A 20,736-nucleotide genomic window follows, 5' to 3' on the forward strand; every position below is an offset into this window, starting at 1 on the left:
TTCAGTTTCAGATTCAATTTCTATAGAAGGCCTCTTCTGACTCAACTGTGTCATAACCTGTGCATACTACAAATAACACTTCAATATACTAATGTATTAGATTTTTTTCTCTCGACTGTATAGCCTTGGAAAAAAGGAACACCTTTGTCATCTTTGTATCCTTAGTATGTTGCCTAGCATAGCAGATGTACAATAAATTTTTGCTAAATCAATGAATGACTGCTTAGGGATTAGAAAGAATATAATACTTAAATAAAAACAAAACAAAACAAAAAATAGACCTGAGTCCTGGCTCTTCTGCCTCTAGCTGTAGGACTTTGGGAAAAACCACATACTGTTTGTTTTCATCTGTAAAAAAAAAACAAAACCAAAAAATAACAACATAAACTATTAACTACAGTCCTGTCTGCCTCAAGGGGAATTATAAAGTACTAAATAAAAGAAGCAGTAACTCCTATTAGGAGAAGAAATAGGTCTTTTACAATCCCCTTACTGTCTTGCAGTATTCCTAAAACTGACAAGAGTAAGAACACTACAAGAAATGGCCAGAGGTAAGGAAGGACACAGCATTTCGGGAACCACTCAATAGTATAGTGTGGCCAGAGCATACTACCAATCAGACAGAGATGTCCAGGCAAGCAGAGGTCAGATATTCAAGGCTTTGAATTAGCCAGGTTAGAAATCTGGACTTTATCCTAGAGGCAATAGGGAGCTATTGCACTGTTTAAAATTTCTTCTCTGGTGTAATACTTGACTAACATTTTTACTGTGGTAAAATTATTATCACTGGTGGCTATTAACATTTGAAGTTATTTTTAGATAGCAAATAGCAACTCTCAATGACAGTGACTAAAACACTTAAGTTGTACCCAGAAATGTTTTTAAAAGAATAAAATGATAATGATAGGAGATATCTATCATTTTATTTTATTTTATTTTATTTTATTTTATTTTATTTTATTTTATTTTATTTATTTATTTTTTTTTTTAGCAGGCTCCATGCAGGGAGCCTGATGTGGGACTCAAACCCGGGTCTCCAGGATCATGCCCTGGGCTGAAGGCAGGTGCTAACCGCTGAGCCACCCAGGGATCCCGATATCTATCATTTTAAAGAATATCTTTACTTGGCAAAACCAAAAGCTGGCAAATTTGAATTCACCATTTCTTTGTTTAAAAAAAGTCTATGAACTTCTAGAACAACACCAGTAAAGGTATCCAAACTATACTTGAATACCTGTTAAAAAGTTCTTTAAAAGTTCAATTTTCCAGGATGCCTGGATCGAGTTCCACATTGGGCTCCCTGCGAGGAGCCTGCCTCTCCTTCTGTCTATGTCTCTTCCTCACTCTCTGTGTCTCTCATAAATAAATAAATAAATATTCCATTTTCCTCCTGCCTTACTAGGCATCTATGTTGAGATTATTTAAAATAAACCTAATAATGGCAACTTTCAAATTCTTGAAGACTTAGGTCTCCCTATACCTTCTCTTTTCAAAGTTATAGGCAAAATATTTCCAGCTTATTGAAATGAGAAAAGTCTTATCTAAAACATAAAGAGATACTAGAGAATTCCCTCAGATGAATACAACTGAACATACAACATAGCAAAACTTATGAGATGCAGCAAAAACAATGCTCTAAGAGAAACTCATACTTGTAAACAACTACATTAAAAAAAATCTCAAATTATAACCTAAGGATACACCTTAAGGAAATGAGCAAATTAAATTCAAAGGAAGCAGAAATAAATAATAAATCTTAGAGTAGAGATAAATGAAATGAAGAAGAAAAAAGCAATAGAGAAAAATCAATTAAATTTAACATTAGTTCTCTGAAAATATCAACAAAATTGACAAGCTTTTAGCTAGACTGGCTAAGAAAAGACAGAAGATCCAAATTACTAAAAACAGAATCAAAAGAAGATATTAATACAGACTTTTACTTTACAATATAGACTTTATGAGTCCTTTTTATCTAAGAATCATAAGTCCTTTTAAGAATAATATGAACTGCACCAACAAATTGGATAAACCTAGACGACATGGACAAATTTTATGTCATATAAACTACCAAAATTGATCAGAAAAGAAGTAGAAAACCTAAATAGACCTAAACCAAATAAGATTGAATCTGTAATCAAAAACCTCCCAATAAAGAAAAGCCCAGGACCAGATGGCTTAAACGGTGAATTCTATCATATATTTAAAGAATTCATACCAATTCTTCTCAAATTCTTCCACAAAAGTGAAAAGTTAGAAGTACTCTCGAACTCATTTTGTGAAGCCAACATTACCCTGATAATGAAGCCATTTCCCTTGTAATGTCAAGGGAAAAAAAACCCAAAACCAAAAAGCAGAACAAGACACTAAAGACTAATATCTTTTATGAATGTAGATGCAGAAATTGTCAACAAAATACTAGCAGACCAAATCCAGCAGCATATTATACATAGACATTCATATACAGTATATTATATGAACAAGTGGGACTTATTCTAGGTGTGTAAAGGTAATTAACATACAAAAACCAATCGACGTAATACACTGCATTAATAGAATAAAGGTAAAAGCACATCACATCAATTGATGCAAAAAAAGCATTTGACAAAATCTAACACCCTTCCAACACCCTTACTTAATAAAAACACTTAATAAAACAGGCACAGAAAGGAATTTCCTCAACATGACAAAGGCCATGTATGAACAACTTATAGTTAACATCAAAGTCAACATAAGAGAATGAAAGCTTTCATCCCAAGATCAGGAGGAGACAAGGATGTCAAATTTTACCACTCCTATCCAATAGTACTGAAAGATCTAGCCAGAAAAAATAGGCAAGAAAAGAAAATAAAAGGCATCTAAATTAGAAAGGAAGCAGTACAATTATCTCTGTTCACAGATAACATGATCTTAATATGTAGAAAACTAAGTAACACACACCACACACAAACTGTTAGAGCTGATAAATTTAGCAAAATTGTAGGATACAAATCTATGCAGAAAAATCAGTTGTATTTCTGTATGACAACAATTAACATTCCAGAAAGGAAAAAAGAAAACAATTTGATTTACAATAGCATTAAAAAAATAAGAAATTGAAGGACATGTAAGATGTGTACACTGAAAGTTGTACATTATTTTGAAGACAAAACACTGCTGAAAGGAATTAAAGTGGATCTAAATAAATGGAGAGACATCGTGTGTATATACATGGAAAGATTTAATATTATTAAGATGACAATACTGCCTAAAGCAATCTACGCGTTCAATACAATTCCTATAAAAATCCCAATGATTTTTTTGCATGTGTAGAAAAACTCATCCTAAAATTCATATGGAATTCCAAGGGACCTAGCATAACCAAAACAATCTTGAAAAACAACGAAGTTGGAAGACCCACACTTCCCACTTTCAAAACTCACTGCAAAACTACAGTAATCAAAACAATGTGCTATTGGCATAAGTATAGACATAAAGACCAATGGGCTGGTAGGGAACGCCCAGAAATAAACCCTCCCATGGTCAACTGATTTTTGACAAGGGTGCTAAGAACGCTCAATAGGGAAAAAACAGTCTCTTCTACAACTGATGTTGGAAAAATCAGATAGCCACCTGCAAAAGAATCAAGTTTGAACTCTTACCTGATACCATAAAAAAAAAAAAAATCAACTGAAATAAATCAAAAGATCTAAATTTAAGAGTAAATCATAACACTATTAGAAGAAAACATAAGGGCAAATCTTCATGACTTTGGACTGGCAATGGTTTCTTAAATATAACACCAAAAACATAGGTTAAAAAAAGGGAAAAAAAAAAAAAACCCAGATAAATCAGGCTTCATAAAAATTAAAAACTTGTGCACCAAAGAATACTATTAAGAGAATAAAAAGACAACCCAAAGAATGGAACAAAATATGTGCAAATCATATATCTGATAAAAGTTTAATATCTAGAATTTATAAAGAACTCCTATGAACTCACTATAAAGATAAACAACCCAACTTAAAAATGGACAAAGAACTTTAATACACACTTATCCAAAGACGATACAGAAATGGCCAACAAACAGAAATACTTAACATCAGTCATTAAGAGAATGCAAACCAAAATCACAATGAGATATCACTTCACAACTACTAGAAATATTATTTCAAAAAATGAAAATGAAAAATGAATGGATGTGGAATAATTGGAAACCTCATACATTGCTGTTAATAATATAAAATGGCACAGCCTCTATGGAAAAGTGTGGTGGTTCCTCAAAAAGCTAAACAAAGAATTACCAAATAACCTAGCAATTGTTCTCCTAGACATATACTATACACCCAAAAGAATTAAAAACAGGGACTTGAATACCTATACACAGATGTCCATCATAGTAGCATTATCCACGATAGCCAAAAGTTCAAAAACAATTCAAGCATCCATCAATAGATGAATGAGCAAAATCTGGTAGATACCTAAAATGTAATGTTATCCAACTGTGAAAAGGGGATAAAGTTCTGATACATGCTACATCATGAATGAACCTCGAAAACATTACGGTAAATATAATAAGTAGACACAAAAGGGAAAATATTATATGATTTCACTTATATGAAATAACTAGAATAGGCAAATTTATAGAGATAAAAAGATTAGACACTACCAGAAGCTGTGGAGAAGGAAATAAGGACTTATTTCTTAATAAGTGGTTTCTGTTGGGGGAGTGGGAAAAAAATGGAAGATAGATGGTTGCACAATATTGTGAGTGGAATAAATGCCACTAAATTGCACACTTAACACATTTTTTTAAAAATCAGATTTAACAATAATTTTCATTTTTATTTTTTTAATTTTCATTTTTTTTAATTTTCATTTTTAAAAGAGCGAGATACATACCTTCCCTAAGACCTTTGTACTTGCTATGTACACTCTTCCCTCATTTCATTCACTTTTTTTTCAAAAGTAACTTTCTCAGTGAGGCCATTCCTGACCACTCTCTCTAAAATGTCATCATTTCCTGTCCAACACTGAATATTCCCCTTCCCTGTTTTATTTTTCTACCTTCATATTAGCTAACATTCTATATATTTTACACATTTATCATGTTAAAGCTTATGCTTCCCATAAAATATAAGTTCTAAGTAAAAAATTTTTATTTGATGTACCCCTGGTACTTCTTAAACAAACAGTATCTAAAATATAGTAAGTAGTCAATAAATACTCATGGAATGGACAAATAAGTTTTTCTTTTTGGGTTGGGAGGAGGGAATGCTATATATATAAGGCAGAAATTGTTTTATCATTTAAAAAAATCTTACATGAAACTTTTTAAAAATGGCAACATTGGGGGATGCCTGGGTAGCTCAGTGGTTCAGGGTCTGCCTTTGGCTCAGGCGTGATCCTGGGTCAGGGTATCAAGTATCACATTGGGACTCCTGCGAGAAGCCTGCTTCTCCCTCTATGTCTCTGCTTCTGTGTTGCTCATGAATAAACAATCTTTTAAAAAATAAATAAAATGACAACATTGGTTATCTGGACATTGAGTTTATTTATGGCCGATGTAAAAAACATTTTTTTATTTTTAATTGTGGATAAAACATAGATAATAAAACAAACACCATAACTATGTGTAAGTGTACAATTCAATACTTCTATCTAAGTATATTCATTGTGCAACCACTCTTTTTTATCTTGCAAATTTGAAACCATGTGTCCATTAAACACTCAATCTTCCCCACCTGCTACCTCTGGCAACCAACATTCTATCTTCTCTTTCTATGCATTTGACTATTCTAGATATCTTTTTTTTTTCCTAGATATCTGATATAAGTAGAATCATATAGTATTTGTTTGTGATTGGGTTATTTCACTGAGCATAATTTCCTCAAGACCCATCCATGCTGTAGTATGTGTTAGAATTGTCCATTTTTTAAGGGCTGAATAATATTCCACTGTATGTATATTATGGTCTGTTTTTTATTGTTTTTCCCTCAATATTTCTCAAGTTCTTTTTGAACAAGAAGCATGATATGCTATAGAATCTACCCTTTAGTAGTATATTTAGACTTTTTCTTTCTTTTTTTTTTAATGGGAGTAAAAAATGTTGGATAGCAAATCACAAACTGTGACCCAATTTTCAGTCTTTATTTGGAAAACTTCTAGCCAAAGTACTCTGAAAGCAATTCTTTAATAAGGACATCAACTGTGTCTCTGCTTAATTTACTTAATAGTTACTTATAAACCTAAGCAGACACTTTCAAAATAGGCTAAAAGGATCCAAAAGAGAAAATTCATTACCCCAAACTATCAACTAAAACCTATTGATATTATTTGTTTTTCCTTATTCGGAGACCAAAATTGTAATCTCTAACTGAATGTGTGACATATTTAGCTCTCTGCCCTTCAGTTTCCTCATCAATGATAGGTTTGGATGAGATGCTCCTAAAGCTACCTTCTAACTCAACATTTTATACTATGGTTTATTTTCCATTCACATGTTCATAAATGTTTAAAAACTCTATAGACTTCCAAGAAAGGAATGAAAAAAAATACACCTATCTCAACAAAACTAGAGATATAAGCTCCATCAGGAAAAAGAAGCTTACAATTCTCATTAAGGAATAAATGCAAGGAAGACATAAAATAGTGGGTCCCACCTAAAATAAAAACTTAGCCAAAATTAAATTTTTAAAATACTTTTTAATTTAAAAAAAGACCACGATTTTTTTCTCTTCCTGAAGACATTGATTATAGTGTTGTTGTTTGTTTGTTTTTTTTAAAGATTTTATTTATTTATTCTTGAGAGACACAGAGAGGCAGAGACATGGACAGAGGGAGAAGCAGACTCCCAGCCAGGAGGGAGCTTAATGTGGGATTTGATCCTAGGACCCTGGGATCATGACCTGAGCCAAAGGCAGACGCTCAACCACTGAGCCACCCAGATGTCCCAATCATAGTGTTCTATACCTAAAATTCCTTTTAAAAGTATATCAAAGGTAGTCATTATATTAGGTTGTAGGAATATCCTCATTTTTAAAATTTTTCAGGCTAATATGACCTTAACATATAACAACATGAATACTACCAAAAATTAGAACCCAAGAGAAATATAAACCAATCTGAAATAGCTGTCCAGTTGGACATCCTTCTAAATTATTTCCAACAGCAAACTAATAATTAAGTTCCTAGATCATTCTATTAATACACAAAATCATTACAGAAGCCCACATTGATAAAAGACTTTAATGTCATATATTCCAATCTCTATACTATTCTATTAAGTCCCATCCTTAACTCTGCTCTATGTATCATATGTTTTGGATTAATCTCACTACAATATATAACTTCAACTGTTTAATAATAAAAGATTCACTTGTCAATTAGAAAAATACCTGGCAAATATAAATGAGTAACTGCGTAACTGAAGAACCCCAGGTTTCTACCATCTCTCTAAACTGTGTAACCCTGAGCAGTTCTTGGAACCTCTCAGTCCGCTTTCCTCAGATAATCATCTACTTGGCAACTACTGCAGAGTTCAGAAGAATATATCCAAAGTCCCAAAACATAGTAAATGCTTGATAAATATGTATTTCACTCTCAATGGCCCACAGAAGTGGGAATGTAGATCAGAATTTTATGTTAACTTGCTCAAAAATTACAAAGACCCAAGCCTGTTATATCTAATTGTACTTAGTTTCCAACTCATTCAGAAAATGTTTATACAAATCAATGGTATCATCACATGCCTAAATTTGTCTTTGCCCTCCCAACATATATACTTGGTCATTTTATTCCCTTCCTAAAGACATCCACCTCTTTTTGCTTCTATTCTCCCATAGGTAATCTGTGCTCAACCATGCTGAAATATTGCCTGAATTCAAACATTCTCACATCTCCATTACTATGTATAAGTTTTCTATGCCTATAACACTGCCCTTCACCTCCCACCTTCCTCCATTTGATAAAGTAATGTCTTTGAGATTAAACTCAAGTCCTACCATCTCTAGGAAGCCTACAAGTACATGTAGACATACACTCTCCTCAAACTGGTAGGCACTCATATTTTGCGTCTCACACATTACACACCATATTATCATTCTTGGTCTAGTAGTACACCTAGAATGTCTACTTAGTAGATCTTATTTACTAAATCTGTCTTCCCTACTAAAGATGAGTGCAGAGGTTGGTTCTTACTCATCTCTGTACCCCTAGCATCTACTAGTACAATTCCTGGCACATAGGAAATGCTCAAATGTTTTCAAAATTCAACAGTGTCATAACATAAAACAAAACTCCTCAATCCTTAATAATCACTCCAAAAGCAGAGATTCATTATTTTAAGCAATAATATGTCATTTTTATGACTTTAAGAAGCTCCCATTGAACTGTCCACTTAAAAATAGTTAAAATAGTGTATCTTATGTTATATATTTTTTACCACACACAAAAAATTGAGAAGGGGAATGTAACGGTATTGATCTCATAGAACTACTGTAAAATAAACCACATAAAACACCATGAAAGCAGTCTTCAATCTATACTCTTTGGAGTACTGGGTAATCTTTAGCCACTGAAAGGAAGAGAGGGCTTCAGATCTCACCTTCCTCCATTTCCTCACCAACAAAAGATTTCACCCTAAATATTCAGCCTTTATATATCTTACAGATTAAGCTTTTGAGTAGGAGTTTCAAAAAACAAAGGATTCTGGAGTGCTTAGCTGGCTCAGTTGATAGAGCATGCAAGTCTTGATCTCAGGGTTATAAATTTGAGCACCACACTGGGTGCAGAGATTACTTAAAAAAAAAAAAAAAAGGATTCCTTGCTTTTGAAAGACCTGAAAATCAGTAATAAATACAGTTATTTAATGTTTATATTAACATCTCCCTCTGCAGATAGTGATTTACTAAATTCAATTACTTAGTTTGCTGGCATTCACACTTAATTTAGTGTAAATCTCACAGAGAAATTTCTGAAACATAATCTCATCTCTACTCTTGGTAAAAGATGATTGAGACTAATTTGGGGCTGATACTGAAAATAGATTGTAAGTTTCCTACCTGCTAATGAGTCAGGGCAAGTTGTCTCATTGAAGTAGTCCTGAACATCAATCATACCCCTAGCCAAGTTACGTATAAATACATATTATAAAACCAAATAAATTTCAATTAGTATTTTAAAAAGGAAATTGATTTAAATGCACAATTTTCCAAAGTGTAAAATACACTAAAAATTGAGACACACATCAACTATTACCACCTAACTCACAGGGCTGTTGCACAGTTTAGAAATATACATGGTTTAGAAATACATTCAAAGTTCCTAAAATATAGAAAGCATTTAATAAAATGTAGCTTTTCCTCTCATACCTGTCATCTCACTCCTGATTTCCCAAGTCATTCAAATTCTCTTATGACTTTTAAGCTTCTCCAGACTGCCTCAGATTCTTCTGCTAATAATCTTTAATGCTTCAATACCCTTGTGACCATTTCCTTTTTTTTTTTTTTTTAAGATTTTATTTATTCATGAGAGACACACAGAGAGGCAAAGACACAGGCAGAGGGAGAAGCAGGCTCCCTGTGGGGAGCCTGATGCAGGACTTGATCCTGGGACCCTGGGATCACACCCTGAGCTGAAGGCAGACACTCAACCACTGAGCCACTCAGGGATGCTTGTGACCATTTTCAATTCACTCAACCCACCATATTCTATTAACACCACCAATGTAATGTGACCTCTAGACCTCAATCCAATTCAATGAACATTTCTGCCTATTTATAATATTTGTTATATGCCTGGCACCCTGGCACAGTATTGTCACAAGGTTAATAACAACCTGTACCTTCAATGTGGTCCTTGCTTTTGCTTAGAAAGTGTTTAAATACATTTCCCTATGCTTCTAGGCTATTTCCTCAAGCCTTCAACCCTAACCTCCCTAATTTCACCCAAGGAAAATTCTGCCTCTTACTCTTCCAAGGTTTCCCAATTGAAACTCACCAGTCATCTTTTCAGAAGCAGGTATCTCTCTTTGCTTCTATCTGTTTTCTTCTGGCTCTTCTCAGAAGAGGAAGCATAACTTTATTCCAAAGATAAAACTTTCACCTCTTTATGCCATTTCATCTAGCTTACACCCACATACATTCCATCTCTGTCTAGGATCTTTAATCATCCCTTAAAATAACCTGCTTCCTTTCTAACTTTAGGCAGTGTTTCTCCTACCTTAACAAAAATGTACACACAAAATCATCTTATATCTATCCTTTCATTCAATGACAAATACTGACACAAAGACCCACTTGCCTGTTAACCTCTTGTTAAAATTACTGCAACTATACTTTCAAGGGTGAATAATGAGCTCTTGGACAAATCCAAGTGTTCTCTCAATCCTTGTCTTTGACCACTAAGAAACACTTGCCACCACTAACAAAAAGTGACAGAAGCTAAACTCAAAAATGCCATCTTCTATATGATGCTTCCAATCATCCATGCATCTCATCTATCATATACTATTTAGGCACTGGATGCTTCAAGAACAAGGCCCATGACTTATTCATCTGTGGTACCAACTACTACCCTGCCTGGCCTATAACAAAAGCTGTTTACATGTTTCCTGAACTCAGTTCAAGTAACCCCTCTGCTTTCTGGGGATTCTCTCTGCTTCTAGGATACTACACTATCCTGATTTTCTTTTTTATAGCTTTCCTTACCTTTCTGATTCATTTAAAGTAATTTAATAGGCATAAGATTCTATGCAGTAACTTCATTTCTATCAAATCCATTTACTTAGCATTTCAAATTCAGTCAAATGTTGACACTTCTTCCTCAACATGTCTTCTAAGATGTGGTTTCAACATTCAAATCCTTTAGAAACTCAATTCCATTTTTTCTTGGAATACCATAAATTATTAAAAACATTTCTTCTTACTACTATATAAAATAAAGATATAAAATTCAATTCCCCAATACTTTAATGAGACCACAGAGCATCTCATTGCCTTCCTTGAAGTCTTTGACCAAAAGCATACCGAGAAAGCAATAGCCTGGGTCCCTATCTATATACATAATGATGCAAAACCCTATCACAGTAGCCCTGGGAGCTTTGGTCATTTCTGACATAACACTATTCATTTCAGGAATAATATAGATCCTTATAATACTTCCCCTCCTCCTTCCCCAGGGTCTTATTTTAAAGTACCGTGCACCTAATAGTTATGAAATTCACTTTGACTGAAGGTTTTTTCCTATCTCCTTCAAAATTTCTTTAAGTTACAGATACATGTTATTTTTTTGTTCTTTCTAAACCATAGCCCCTATAATGCTGTACTAGTCACTGTATTTCAAACCAAACATTTTTAAGAATTGAGAAAAGACAGTATCTTATTTGGTTATAACTTTGAAAACAAAAAGCTATGCTTTGTTTGAATATACTGTAATCTAATAGGCACAACATAGGTCCTCGTTTATGTCTCTTTTAGGTAGAAATAGCTATCCATCACCAAAAAGTCATCTTTGGAGACTTTTTAAAAAGAGCACAAGATTTTTCAAATACTGTATAGTGGTGTTTTATCAAACTACATAATTGAGTATAAAGCAATCGGCATTCTCATACACTGTTAAATATAAACTGGAACAACAAATCTGGAAAATGATCTGGCATTATTGGTAAAGTTGAATATACACATATCCATGACCAGTTTTTCCACTTCTAGAAAAATATATGCCACAGAAATGTGTGTACATCTGTGCTCACCAAAAGCCACATACAGAAATGCTCTTATCAGTATCATTCATAACAGTTCCAAACTGAAAACATGTTCATCCTACATTAGAATCAACAGCAATGAGAATGAATGAACTATTTCTATATGGAAAAACACAGATTAGTCTCAGATATAATATTACACAAAAGAACACATAGTATATGAATTAATTTACATAAAGCTCAAAACCCAGCCAAAACTACTCTATAGTTTTAGAAGTCAGCATAGTAGTTATCTCTGGGAGGCTGAAAGGGAGTGATGATTGCAAGGGAGTACGGGAGGAGCTTCTATTCCTTAGCCTAGGTAGTGGTTACAGAGATACGTTTACTTTGTAATAAATTACAGAGTTATAAACGTATGATATATACTTTTCTGAATGTCATAACTTATCAAAAAAACTAAAAACCTAATTGAAACAAGATGAATCATAAAAAAGTAAATATTTGTAAGTTACCATTTACAGTACATGCCACTCAAAATAATACTGGTAAGCAAATATAGAATGGTTTCTGAAAGGACTTAAGAAAACTCTGTATACTGATCTAGATACATGTTTACCAAATCAGAACTAAGTGTATTCTTGTTATTTGGATATATAGTGAATTCAGTGAGTTAAGCAACCTCCAAAATAAAATAGTCCCTAATACTAGAAAGCTCAGGCAACTCCATTTCTCTGTAGTTCTGTTTCTTCATCTATAAGATAGACTAAATAAATGTACCAAATCTATAATCTTGAATTTCTAGATTTATGCTAGGTAAAGCTGTTCAGTTCCTTAATTGAAGAAAAAAATTTAATGAATATTTTTAATGAATTGCTGTTTTAAAGATTAACAGTGTAAAAGTAAAATACCTGCCAAAAATATAAATACATTTATATGAATTCTAGTTAAAAAAGATAACTTTGAATTTACTCAGTAATGTGTAATAAACCACAAAACCTTAAGATAAAACAAACTTTATACAAAATATATGAAGCCTAACCATTATCCTATTTTTTCCTTCTTCTTATGAAAGAATAAAATATATTAGCAGTTATCTTTCAGAAGCACAGCCATTGATTTCCAATAGAATAAAATTTAATATACTTTACACTGCAGCTGCTTAGTCAGGTAAACTAAACTGAAATGACTACTGAACAAGAAAAATAATTTTTCTTTTTTTTTCCCTTCAGATTTGAAACTTCTTTGTTTTGTGTTTCTTTGTAGCAATAACATTTAAAATTACTGGTTAAAAAGTTTTAAAGTACAATAAAAAAAAGTTACTATTTGCTTAGTTAATAATGACAAGTTAAACAGAAACAATATCTACAGTTATTTGATGAATAATAAATAGCTCCTTAATGGCCTGCACTTATAATTTTTACTCATAAGCACCAGAAGCCTCATTAAAAATGATAAATATCAGGCTGCCTACAAGCTAATAACTTAGAAGAGTGCCATTTTTTGAAAACATAAAAGATTATAAGACTTTTGAATTCTGCACCATGACCCAAATATCGGAACCCATCTAATACAGATTTTTTTCCTCAAACTTTATCTAATATTATCTATATCAAGGAAATTTTCACAAATAAACTTTCAAAAACTGAACTGTATTGTTAAAAAGATCATTTCAGTTACTAATCCTTCTAACACAAATATGAAGCTGCCTCTTCTCAAAACATACATTATGAGTATGTCGTAATATGGCGTCACATATATAGTTAAACCTATTCCGACTGAGGCATCTCTCATTCATTCAGATAAAGGTAGGACATCCCCTTGCCGTGCTCTTGTCTGGAAATGGTATTCAAAACTTAATTTCTTGCCAAACCTATTCTTCCCCTCATGTTCATCTCAGTAAATCTTACCATCACCTTTCTAGGTCTTCAAGCCGGGAACCTGGAGTTCACCCTGACATCTTTCCTTTAACATCCAATCCGTCATGAAGTTGTCAATGCCCCTGCCACTCCCATGAGATTATACTGCTACCCTAGTGCCAGCCACCATCATCTTACCTCAACAACTGTAGTAGTCTTTGCTTTCATCCTTGCCTTCCTCCATCCATTCTCAACCAGTGTCATTCTTAAAATGGAAAGCATAGTACTCCTCTACTTCAAAATCATCAGTGATTGACTGCATCATCGTTAGTAAAACCCAGATCTTCAACATGCCCTGCAAGGCCCTGTATGATCTGCTCTCTGGCTATCTTTTACTTGCATGAGTTTCCTCTATTATTATACTCCTGCCACACTGAACTTCTTTCATTTCTTCCAACATATTAAGCTCTTTCTTGCCTTCATACATATCCTTCTCTCTTCCAAGAAACTATCTAGCTTCTTATTCTTTGTCTGTACTTAAATATCGTCACCTGAGGCCTTCTCTGACCATGCAGTCTACAATCCTCCCCATTTTTCTTTCACAACAGTCTGTTCTCTTCCTTTATTGAATTCATCACAAGTTGCAATTTTACATTTGTTATTTACTTGCCTATTACCTGTCTCTACTAATAAACTATAAATTCTACAAAGGTAGGAATCACTTAATAAATTTATATTATATAAGAAATTGACTAATAAAGGAAACAATAAGTTAATTGGTTTAATGGATGAATGGATGTGAGTGACCTGGAGTTCAGAGAATGAATTATAGCTCAAAGTGGCTTCCATGGGACACCTGGGTGGCTCAGTTGGTTAGGCATCTGCCTTAAGCTCAGGTCATGATCCTGGAGTCCTGGGATTGAATCCTGCATCAGGTTCTTTGCTCAGCAGAGAGCCTGCTTCTCCCGCTCCCTCTGCCTGCCACTCTATCTAGTTGTGCTCTCTCTGTGTCAAATAAATAAATAAAATCTTAAAAAAAAAAAAAAAAGTGGCTTCCACTTCTTTGAGTTTCCCTCATCGCGTGATCAGCTTTCCAACTGTTTCTAAAAGGGAGGGGCAGAAGGTGTTCCTGCAAAATTAAAAGCAATACAGTAGAGGGAAGGTCAGGAAGTTGTACATATGTCAAATAAGTGAGACAAATAATAACACTATAGTCTCATGGGAAGGAGAAATCCCTAAGGGCTACAATGACAAGAGACTATCTTACTTGCAAAGTGGAATTTGACCTCAATATTCATAGACTGGTAAAATTCAGGGGTAGAATGGATGGGAGTGAAGGCCAAACAAGTAAACAGAAACACAGTGTTAGAAGACAGTTATAAAACTGGAATGTGGCAACTTACATTCACAAAGTAAATAAGTGAAAAAAAAGCTAAGTCTTCTATTATGTAAGAAATCTGTATGGTTAAGAGGATTATCATCTTAAGACCACAACAGCTACAAAACATTTAAAAGGTTACAATAAAACCATAAAATGGTTCTATCTTTTCAGTGTCCATAAATCTCTTCTGATTCCAATTTTTGGCATTCAAAGTTTTTCAAACATTTATGACATTAGTTTCATAATTTATTTCACTCTAACCAAATGCCATAAGTTTCCATATTCTTACCAATGTTCTGTACTCACTATACTAATATATGATGGAATTTCCCCAGTAGATTATTTCAGTCATATTTATTTTTCCTTTATACTTTGACCTCTCCAGAATTTTGTCTTCTCTATCAAAGTATTTAGTTGACTTTTTCTTCCACTACATTTACATGAATGATTAACACATCTCTTTTTTTTTTTTCTTTAAAGATTTTATTTATTCATGAGAGAGAGAGAGAGAGAGAGAGAGAGAAGCAGGCTCCACGCAGGAAGCCCAATGTGAGATTCGATCCCGGGACCCCAGGATCACACCCTGGGCCAAAGGCAGGAGCTAAACCGCTGAGCCACTCAGGGATCCCCAACACATCTAACTCTTCAGCGTAACTAATATGTTCACATGTGCCAAGGTTTTTATTTTACTATTGAAACTTCAATAGATCTTAAAGTCTGCAATGCTTTTTCAGTTGGTACCTTTTAAATTTATACATTCTCTCCTTCAGTTCTATGCCAAGGTCCAGCTTAATGTCTTAGAGAAGGCATTCAGTTACATTAGAAAAGGGATTTGGAATTAAAAGTTTGTAAAGATACTTCCAAGTTGAAAATTCTAGGATTTTATTAATCTCATCTTGTCATGAGTTTTTTTTTTTTTTTTTTCCTTTTAAACAACACTGCTTTCTTTATTCATACCTGCCTACTTGAGCTTATTCTTTTAAAAATGTTCTTTTCAGGTAAGGCCAACTATACCACAATTTGTTTCAAAACCTCTGCCTTTTCTTACACTTAAACCCAGGCATAATTTTTGTATCTCAGAGGACAGATCCAATGGGGCGTTCATAATCAGAGAATTGTAAAATTCAAGAAAACTTAGGTTCACAGAGGTTAAGAGACTTGACTACTATATAGCTAGTAAAGTGACAAAGTCCTGATTCTCTCCAATCAGAACTCCTTTCAAGTCAAGAAGGCTTTACTAGTTACACCAGCACAATTTTTTTCTTCTGATTGCTATTTCCTATGTCCTTAGGACATCATCTTCTCCTAGTTAATCAATCACAAGGTTTTTGTTTTCTAACTCTACAACACCCACTCCCCTGAAACTGTCCAGGATGACAAAGATACCTCAATCAAATATGGGAGGCAACTACTTTTTCTTCCCCCAGAGCATTTCATGTCTATATTATATGACCTGTAGTCTATAGGAAACTCACCCAGAACTGAGACCTATTAATACCTTGTAGGACACTATACCTACTTAATATGAAATGTCTAAGCAATAGAAGCAGAGACAAAATCTTGAAAGATACAGAATACATGTTTAACTTGCTTAGAGCAAATATTTATCCGGTTTCTATCCTATGGAGGGCTCTGTGCTATTAGCAAAAACTCCTACTTAATTTCAAGTTCTGTAAATCTAACAGAAATGAAGACACACTATGTTCATTCTTTTGCACTGAAACCCCCTCCCCCCAAAACCCAAAATCCACACACACTTGTGATTGGGCACACGCACACACACACACCCTCCCTCCGCAATGTGGAATCCCCGCCCCTGACCGGGTAAGTTCACCTTCTGTACATTTAAGTGTTTGCAGACCTGGCCGTTCTTTTACAAAGTACCTGTACAGTTGTGCACAGTTCAGGCAGAGCAACATTACACAAGGTAAGCCCTTTTTTTTTTTTTTCTGTTCAAGATCCTAGTTGGTTAAGTAGAACTGGAGTTTGAAATCAGAGAAAAAGAAATGGTGAAAAGTAGCATGCAAAACTGAGAAACTAAACTGTGATAGTGCTTTTATTAATGAAAATAAACTTTATTCAAATACGGGGCAATCCTGAGGTATAGTTAGGAGTATTTCACATAATGGAGAAAAGTCATCATAATGTCCAATCCCAGACTCCCAGGAAAGTAACTGTGTAACAACACTGTTAGTATCACGACTGGAGAGATGTTTCGTCTACTTTGTTCTAAAAAGTTTTATTTCTTAAAAAAAAAAAAAAAAAAAAGGGAAAACAGAACCAAAAAAGGAACAGACAGAAACCACTCTGAGCTGGCGACTGCGACGACAGGCCAGCGAGACACCCAGGCTTTCCGGGTCGCGCTTGGCTTTGGGATGGATGTCCGCGAAGGCAGCCCTGGAACCACCCACCACGTCCCACAGCCGGCGCCCGAGAGAGCCGGGCGGCCGCGGGTCCCGACCCCGCCGCAGGCGCGGAGAGGCCCCCGGGGCCGCCCCTCGGCGCCGCCTCCCAGGGCAGGAGCGCGGCCGCGGCCGGCAGGCCAGGCCCGGGAGGGCGCGGGGCGTCCGGGCTCGGGGGCACCAGCGCCCGCGCGGGACGCCCTGTCATGAGTCACGGAGGCGAGAGCCGGCGGGCGGGGGAAGAGGCTGCAGGATGGAGGGGAGCGGGCTGACCCGAGGCCCCGACCTCGCGCCCGGCGGGGAAGCGGGCCCTGCCCACCCTGCCCTCACCTCCGCCCGACGCAACAGGCGCGGCGGCCGGGTCCCGACCCCGGGGTCTGCGGGCCGGGGGGCGGGGGCAGCAGCCCGCAGCCATGACAGGCGCGGGGCGGGCCGCGGGCGGGCTGGGCCGCACGTGCGGGCAGCGCCCCCTCCCCGGCCTCCCCGCGCGCCCCGCCGTCCCCGGGCGCGGGCCCCTCACCTCCGGCGGCGGCGGCGGCGGCGGCGGCGGCGGCCCCGGCCCGGCCGGCCCCGACCACGACCCCCACCCCCGCCCCGGCCGGGCGGCGGCGTGGGCGGCGGCGTTGGCGGCACGTACTCACCGCCGCTCGCTGGCTCTCGGGCTTCGCCATGACTGAGGCGCCCCCGCCGCCCCCCGCCTCGACCGAGACTGACACGCGCGGCTGGCCGGGCGGGGGCGGCCTCAGGCGACCACCCGGCTGACAGAACCCGCCCCCGCCTCTCCCCACCAGTTGAGCAGCGGCCGCTGCCCTGCGGTGCCCCCGGGCTTCCTCCCCACGCCCGGGGCGGCGGGTGGCAACGGCGGGCGGCGGCGGCGGCGGCGGCGGCACTTACCGGCGGCGCGGCCAGGCCCCCCTGTCAGCGCGGGGCCGGGAGGGAGCGGAGGGAGGAGTGAAGGGGCACCGCCTCCCCCGCGCCGCCACGCACCCGCCTGATTGGCCCAGTGCACTCCCCCAGCGCGACCCCACCAGCCCCTGCGAGCGGCACTCCGGCAGCTCCGGCGCGCCATTTGCATATTTGTGCCCGCGCCGCTGATTGGCCGGGGCTGGGGGGGGGGGGGCGGCCGTGACCGCGGCCGCTCCCGCCGCCGCTCCCGCCGCCGCCGCTCCCGCCGCGTCGGGCGACCCAGGAGGGAGGCTCCCCCCCTCGCCGCGCCGCTTTCCCCCGCGGCCCGGCTCGACCCGGGGCGGGGGGCGGGGGGGGCGGCGGGAGGCGGGGTCGCCGCCGCGCTCCAACATGGCCCCGCCGCGCCGCCGGCCCAATCGCCGGTGCGGTTACTCCGGGAGCCCGGGCGGCCCCGGGGCGGGGAAGTGTTGGGGCCGGGCGCCCTCTGGCCGGAGCGCGGGGCAGTGCAGTGCCCCGGCTCCCCTCGCCGCGCCGCCGCGGCCGCCACGTCAGGCCGCGCCCCTCGCGACGGCCTCTCCCCTCCCCGCGGCCCCGCCGCCACGTCAGGCCCGGCAGGCGCGCCCCGGCCGCGAGCGGCCCGGCGGCGGGGTCGGCGCCGAGGTCACTCACGCGCTGGGCACCGGGTCCGCCCGCCCGCCCGCCCGGGGCCAGGTGTCCTGAGCGTGGGTCCGGGGCCGTGTCTTCTTCCGCTCTGACCCCGCCGCCGCACGCGCCTGTGCCGTGAACCGGGAGCGAGGAGACGGGCGCCGCGATGATGCAGCGATTCCGCCCAGGTGCCGAGCACCTGCTAGCGGGAAGGCGCGGGGCTGAGGACACCTAGTCTCCGCGAGGTTCAGGCCCGCGTTCTGACTTGCACGGCTGTGCGGGGAGAGGAGGAAGGAACGAGAAGGGCGGGGGGCGGGGGGGGGGCACTGGGGTAGGAGTAGGTGGCCTAGTAGACAACCACCGGCCGACGCACCTGTGGGGACAGCCGGCTCCCCTTTCGCTCTGTCACTAATTAACTGTGTGACCTCCGTGAAGTCGTAACACGTCCCAGGGCCTCGGTTTTCCCTTCTGTAAAATGAAGAGGCTGGACACATTTTCTTAAAAAAAAAAAAAAAAAAAAAAAAAAAAGCCTTCCAGCTCTAAAATTCTGTGGGTCTCTTTCAGGCCCTGGGCTGGCTTTTAGTGTCTAATTAAAGCTTTAAAATCCATTGTTGGCATGAGAGATAGACCAAATCAGGGGATGCTGGGACTGGAGTCTGCCTTATGTGTGTTTGTTGGAGACTGTTCACGGGTTCAGATCCACTGTGGGTGATATTTAGCACTCACCTTACAGGGGACGGAAGTGTCTGGAATTTAGACTCCACAAAGAAGCACAGAGCAGTGTCCCCGGGGTTGTTTATGCCTGAGCGGAAGGGAATGGCTACGGGACGCAGAGTGCTAGGCCCCCCCCCCCCCCCCCCCACCGGGCCATTTCACTCTCTCTGTACCGGAGCAGGCCCTCCAGCTTGGATCGACACAAGTCTATTTAGCTCAGATGCTGAAGGGCCTGGGAGGGAACCCTGCTGAGAGAGACCTTACAATTACAGCTTTGATTCCCCTCAAGGATGCTTAATAACAACCACACACTAAGATAAGAAGGCACAGACACAGTTCACCCCTGAGCTCCCTACATTACTTCCTAGTTGAATACTGCTTTCATTTGCAAATCCAACCTGTTGAATCAAATTTAAGGCCAGTAACATCTCATTTATCTGGCATCAAAAAAGAGAATAGGATATTCCATATCTTGTCTAAAACTTCAGCTACTTGTTTTTTGTTTGTTTGTTTGTTTTTGTTTACAGAATTTTCTCCCCCAAGAAAACTCAGGTTTCCTGGAATCTTTGAACATTACTTACACTTGGGGATTAAAGAGCATCATTATCAGTATCAGCATTATTGTATTCTATTATGATCAATGAATGCCCTCAGAAATATGTAGATCTGTTTGTCCTTATGAAAAATGGCCTCTAGACAAGCTGTTATTATTTTAAACTTACCTCTGCCTGTTTCTATGTCTCGTTCCTCACTCCTGGACTGATAATTTCTCTATTTTTTTAATCTAGCAACCTCCTTCCTTCTTTTCTCCCTTCCTCCCTCCCTCCCTCCCTTCCTCCTTCTATCCTACTATAAACAAACACTGATAAACTTTTATTAGTTTAGACTCTGGTTTTAAGTAAAGATTTTCTGTGAGATTCTCTCATGGGTTAACAAGTGCGTTTTTGTGACATCTATTTTGTTCAACTTATTTCTTATTCTTAGTGGTATTCTTGGTAACTTGGTAACTGAGGTTTCTGAGTATATGGATCCTGAAAAAGTTATTGCAAAGAATAGCTCTAAATCCCAGAATTAAGAAGCCAGATCAGTAAATACTATCCTCTGCAATTTATTTTTTAAAGTTTTGCTTAAGCAATAGCTATACCCCATGGA

General features: G+C 38.9%; 1 protein-coding gene across 6 annotated transcripts in view; it reads right to left on the bottom strand.

The window, feature by feature from the left end:
* CHD9 (chromodomain helicase DNA binding protein 9) overlaps window positions 1–20,736 on the bottom strand; it is a 223,650-nt gene that overhangs the window by 152,816 nt on the left and 50,098 nt on the right. For 4 of the 6 annotated variants that reach the window (XM_038531052.1, XM_038531050.1, XM_038531051.1 and 1 more), the window contains exon 1: window positions 18,214–18,343. The exons of 1 other annotated variant lie outside the window; for it this stretch is intronic. The gene's annotated coding sequence lies outside the window, so the exon portion shown is untranslated. Of the gene's footprint in view, window positions 1–17,960; window positions 18,084–18,213; window positions 18,344–20,736 lie in introns of those variants that run through there. One more of the 6 variants, XM_038531049.1, reaches the window with a different exon arrangement.

Source organism: Canis lupus, chromosome 2 (genome assembly GCF_011100685.1).
Source record: "Canis lupus familiaris isolate Mischka breed German Shepherd chromosome 2, alternate assembly UU_Cfam_GSD_1.0, whole genome shotgun sequence".
Lineage (NCBI taxonomy): Eukaryota > Metazoa > Chordata > Mammalia > Carnivora > Canidae > Canis > Canis lupus.